We start from the raw sequence: 5305 nt of genomic DNA, 5'->3' as shown, positions 1-5305 counted from the left end.
AAATTTAAAACTTAACAGTTTTGGTTGACCTGCTGGTCATGTTTTTGCCAGTCACAAGCCTTCTGTTTGCAGGGCACTAGAAGGTAAAAGGAAAAAATAGTACCTTGATCAGGTGGGGAGCAGCGGTCAGGCACTGATTAAGCTGAATCAATCAACGCTTGGTCGCTGCTCTACAGAGAGGAACGGAAATTATGCAAGACATGCCTTGATGAATTAGGAAACTGTAAAGAAGAGTGCCACATAAATAAAAAAATGGTGAGAGACATGCGGGCTCCAAGCCCTTTACTGAATACTACAGAGTCTATCAAGCGAGACCCTAAAAAGGTCAGTTAGTTAAAATAAACAAACATTGTTACTTCTAAATATCAATATTCCAAGGACGCTTACATGGTCGTCAAGCAAAAAGTTCCTAGTGCATGGAGGGCCTTATGGTAGTTCTGAAGAGAGGCAAAGGACTTGGTCAGAGGGTGGCCTTGTTGGTGTGGTAGGGAGGCAATACCTCAAACGTTATTACTGGGGTAGGGGAGCTTCCAATTCGGAGTAATGAAAATTATCACAAAGCAATCAAGTAATTCCTCATCAAAATAACAAGCGTGCGGGCTGACAACCATGCTCTCAGCATCAACGAGCGCAGAGTGAAGTGAATTTGACCATCCTCTGTGCATTTTTATTGCGAGGCTCATTTACATTTGACTTGGCGCGCAGAACGAGTGAGAACCCGGTCAATAGAAACAAAAATCATCTATTTAAAAAGTTTAGTTTCACGTGGGCCTGTTGTGCTTACTTCTTTCAGAATAGCTTTTGAACCTCTGTCCTGTGTGTGTCTGTGACTGTCACGTGAAAAGGCAGTCAGAGCATCCAGGTGGACCCCATGTCACCTGGGGCACCGCCCACCAGTGCTGGAGTTTTAAACAGCACCGGGTTGCATTTTGGGACTTGTGCCTTTTCAATGTGAGCTCAAAGACCGGGAAGTGTGGAATTATGTTGGCTAAAAAATATTAACAGCGGAATGTGAATAGGCCACACAAGACATGACGTCACTGGAAAGCTAAACAGTATGTTGGGGAGACTGGGTGCGGCAATAGGGCTGATGTCATGAATACGTGCAACTCCTCGGTTATTTTTGAATGAACTGCTCATTCATTAGATCCCACCCAAAGAAATGACCCCACCAGTATGAACACTTGTTTCATTAGAAAATGATGGAGTCACATTGCCTATGTAGAGCAGGTGCTTATACCTTGGTTGGAAGTCATTGCTCGGAGAGTGTTGTCTTTTAAGGTGATTGCACTAGGTCCGAGCAGGTGGGAGAAGACTTGTGCAGTGACTGAGTAAGAGAGATAACCTTCAATTACCACATCACCCTCCCGACATTGTAATCATGTCATTTAAACGGTTTATCGACTCGACTTTCCACACTGAGTGCCACGACGCAGGGTTTCGGTGCTCATGAAGAGCACAGACACACAGAAAACTGAAGGTAGCGTGGCCGAGCGGTCTAAGGCGCTGGATTTAGGCTCCAGTCTCTTTGGAGGCGTGGGTTCGAATCCCACCGCTGCCAGAGATGGATTTTAACAGATCTTAATGACGCATCTCCCTCCTGCCCCTTCAATTTGCAGGTCCCTAATTTTAAAACTCTTTTACAGTCTCCTTCTAAGTAAACTCCTAAACCGTGGACTCCCAAGAAATCGGCTGATGGGCGCTGCTGTTGTTTTCCTTCATTCTGCTTAGATCACCTTCAAATGGAAGGTTTAACAAATAATTTGTTCTCCCCACGCGGTCACCCCGCTCTTCTCTCTGCAAAATAAAATCGAACCTCTGTTAAATAAAGATTTAAAGCAAATTATCTATCTTCCCAAATAAAGTTGGTAAATGTGTTCTTCACAGTTATTTTAAATATCAGGTTTAAAATAAACAAGTGACGTACTCGACAGGATTCGAACCTGCGCAAAGAACCCCCAATGAATTTCAAGCTCATCACCTTAGCCACCTACGAGCTCTCATTAACCCATACCGAAACTTTATATCACAACAGAATTGTGCACAATGGCCGTGCACACCTATATATAACTCCATTTAGTTGTATCTCTAACTGTGTGCAAAGGGCACATTGCTATGTTTCTGTCTAAGCTTTGCTTTAGGTCTGAGGTCTTAAGAACCAAAGCAGGCTCCACGAATACTTGTCTGCACAAAAAAACAAGCATTTGCAATGCGAAAGGTCTCACATTTGGGAGAGTTAGAGCTATTGGCGTTGCAAATGACAATGTCTTTTACCTAGGTTTTGGTTTTCCTTGGGAAAATTGTATGTGTCCACGTTGTGTTTTGGGGCACTTCCTGTCGCGGGCGCTAGGCCTACCCACACAAGTGCGGTACCATTTTTATCGGGAGACTTGAGGAAACATAGAATAGCAAAACAAGTGTTACTGCTCCTTGTCTTTATCTACATTTTTTCCTTCCAAATATAAGACAGTGTGTAAAAAAAACATCTATATGAGAAATGCCCTTTAATTCGCATGCTAGTGTGGGCACCCCAGAATTCAGAGATGTGCAAATAACCACTGCTCCTCAACACCTTATCTTGTGCCCATTTTGGAAATAGAAAGGTTTTCTTGATACCTATTTTTCACTCTTTATACTTCGGCAAATTAATTGCTGTATACCCGGTATAGAAAGAAAACCCACTGCAAGGTGCAGCTCATTTATTTTCTCTGGATACCTAGGGTTCTTGATGAACCTACAAGCCCAATATATCCCCGCAACCAGAAGAGTCCAGCAGACGTAACGGTATATTGCTTTCAAAATTCTGACATTGCAGAAAAAAGTTACAGAGTAAAACGTAGAGAAAAATGGCTGTTTTTTTCACCTCAATTTCAATATTTGTTTTTAGTTCAGTTGTTATTTTCTGTAGGAAACCCTTGTAAGATCTACACAAGTTACCCATTGCTGAATTCAGAATGTTGTCTTCTTTTCACAAATGTTTAGGTTACTGGGATCCAGCATTGGTTTCACACCCATTTCTGTCACTGACTGGAAGGAGGCTAAAAGCACACAAAATCGTAAAAATGGGGTATGTCCCAGTAAAATGCCAAAATTGAGTTGAAAAATTGGGTTTTCTGATTCAAGTCTGCCTGTCCCTGAAAGCTGGGAAGCTGGTGATTTTAGCACTGCAAACCCTTTGTGGATGCCAATTTCAGGGACAAAAACCACAAGCCTTCTTCTCCAGCCCTTTTTTCCATTTATTTTTTAAAAAATACATTTTTACTGTATTTTGGCTAATTTCTTGGTCTCCTTCAGGGGAACCCACAAAGTCTGGGTACCTCTAGAATCCCTAGGATGTTGCAAAAAAAGGACACAAATTTGGCGTGGGTAGCTTATGTGGACAAAAATGTATGATGGCCTAAGCGCGTCCTGCCCCAAATAGCCAAAAAAATGCCTGGCACCTGAGGGGGAAAAGGCCTGGCAGCGAAGGGGTTAAAATGCACTATTTTATTCCAATTTCTTCACTTAGCTTCAGATGAACTATTGTTCCCTCCCACCCCCTCCTTTCAAAGTGCACCAGCCACCACTGCCTGGGGTGGGACAGATTGTTTTCGATTGCAGTATGGCAGATTGTTTTGGATTGCAGTGTGGTAGTTTGTTTTGGATTGGAGTGCAGAAGATTGCAGTGGAGTAGATTGTTTTGAATTGGAGTAGGGGAGATTGTTTTGAAGTGGAGTGGGGCAGATTGGAGTGGGTCAGATTGTTTTGGATCGGAGTAGGACAGATTGTTTTGGAGTGGTGCAGATTGTTTTTTATTAGAGTGGGGCAAATTGGAGTGAGACAGATTTGATAGGGGTGGCTGGAGAGGGTTGGAATGGGATGAGTTAGAGTGGATTGGATTCGGGTGAGTGATTTGGACTGGAGTGAGGTGGATTAGTGTGGGTGAAGTGGTCTGGATGGGGGTGGATTGTAGTGGGGCAGATTGGAGTGGGGTGGATTGAAGTGTACCGCAGGATTATGTGTCAAAGCATAATTTCAGAATTTACACATAATAAAGAAACACTGTTGTTTTGCAATATTTTAAACAAGCTAATCGTCGTCTTTTGAGAAGAGCGCCCACGAACAAAAACAAAAGAAAACATGCGTGGAACGTGGGAAAAGACGATTTGGCAAAATAAAAGAAAGTTAGATTTAAATTTAAAACTTAACAGTTTTGGTTGACCTGCTGGTCATGTTTTTGCCAGTCACAAGCCTTCTGTTTGCAGGGCACTAGAAGGTAAAAGGAAAAAATAGTACCTTGATCAGGTGGGGAGCAGCGGTCAGGCACTGATTAAGCTGAATCAATCAACGCTTGGTCGCTGCTCTACAGAGAGGAACGGAAATGATGCAAGACATGCCTTGATGAATTAAGAAACTGTAAAGAAGAGTGCCACATAAATAAAAAAATGGTGAGAGACATGCGGGCTCCAAGCCCTTTACTGAATACTACAGAGTCTATCAAGCGAGACCCTAAAAAGTTCAGTTAGTTAAAATAAACAAACATTGTTACTTCTAAATATCAATATTCCAAGGACGCCTAGATGGTCGTCAAGCAAAAAGTTCCTAGTGAATGGAGGGGCTTATGGTAGATCTGAAGAGAGGCAAAGGACTTGGTCAGAGGGTGGCCTTGTTGGTGTGGTAGGGAGGCAATACCTCAAACGTTATTACTGGGGTAGGGGAGCTTCCAATTCGGAGTAATGAAAATTATCACAAAGCAATCAAGTAATTCCACATCAAAATAACAAGCGTGCGGGCTGACAACCATGCTCTCAGCATCAACGAGCGCAGAGTGAAGTGAATTTGACCATCCTCTGTGCATTTTTATTGCGAGGCTCATTTACATTTGACTTGGCGCGCAGAACGAGTGAGAACCCGGTCAATAGAAACAAAAATCATCTATTTAAAAAGTTTAGTTTCACCTGGGCCTGTTGTCCTTACTTCTTTCAGAATAGCTTTTGAACCTCTGTCCTGTGTGTGTCTGTGACTGTCACGTGAAAGGCAGTCAGAGCATCCAGGTGGGCCCCATGTCACCTGGGGCACCGCCCACCAGTGCTGGAGTTTTAAACAGCACCCGGTTGCATTTTGGGACTTGTGCCTTTTCAATGTGAGCTCAAAGACCGGGAAGTGTGGAATTCTGTTGGCTAAAAAATATTAACAGCGGAATGTGAATAGGCCACACAAGACATGACGTCACTGGAAAGCTAAACAGTATGTTGGGGAGACTGGGTGCGGCAATAGGGCTGATTTCATGAATACGTGCAACTCCTCGGTTATTTTTGAATGAACT

General features: G+C 43.1%; 1 non-coding gene across 1 annotated transcript; it reads left to right on the top strand.

Moving 5' to 3' along the window:
• Window positions 1-1479: 1479 nt before the first annotated feature.
• On the top strand, window positions 1480-1561 carry TRNAL-UAG (transfer RNA leucine (anticodon UAG)). Its single transcript has one exon. It is a non-coding gene; the product is annotated as a tRNA-Leu (tRNA).
• The last annotated feature ends 3744 nt before the right edge of the window (window positions 1562-5305 follow it).

Source organism: Pleurodeles waltl, chromosome 12 (genome assembly GCF_031143425.1).
Source record: "Pleurodeles waltl isolate 20211129_DDA chromosome 12, aPleWal1.hap1.20221129, whole genome shotgun sequence".
Taxonomy (NCBI): Eukaryota; Metazoa; Chordata; class Amphibia; order Caudata; family Salamandridae; genus Pleurodeles; species Pleurodeles waltl.
The sequence above is the reverse complement of the archived record's forward strand: the minus strand, read 5'-3'. Positions and strand labels throughout refer to the sequence as shown.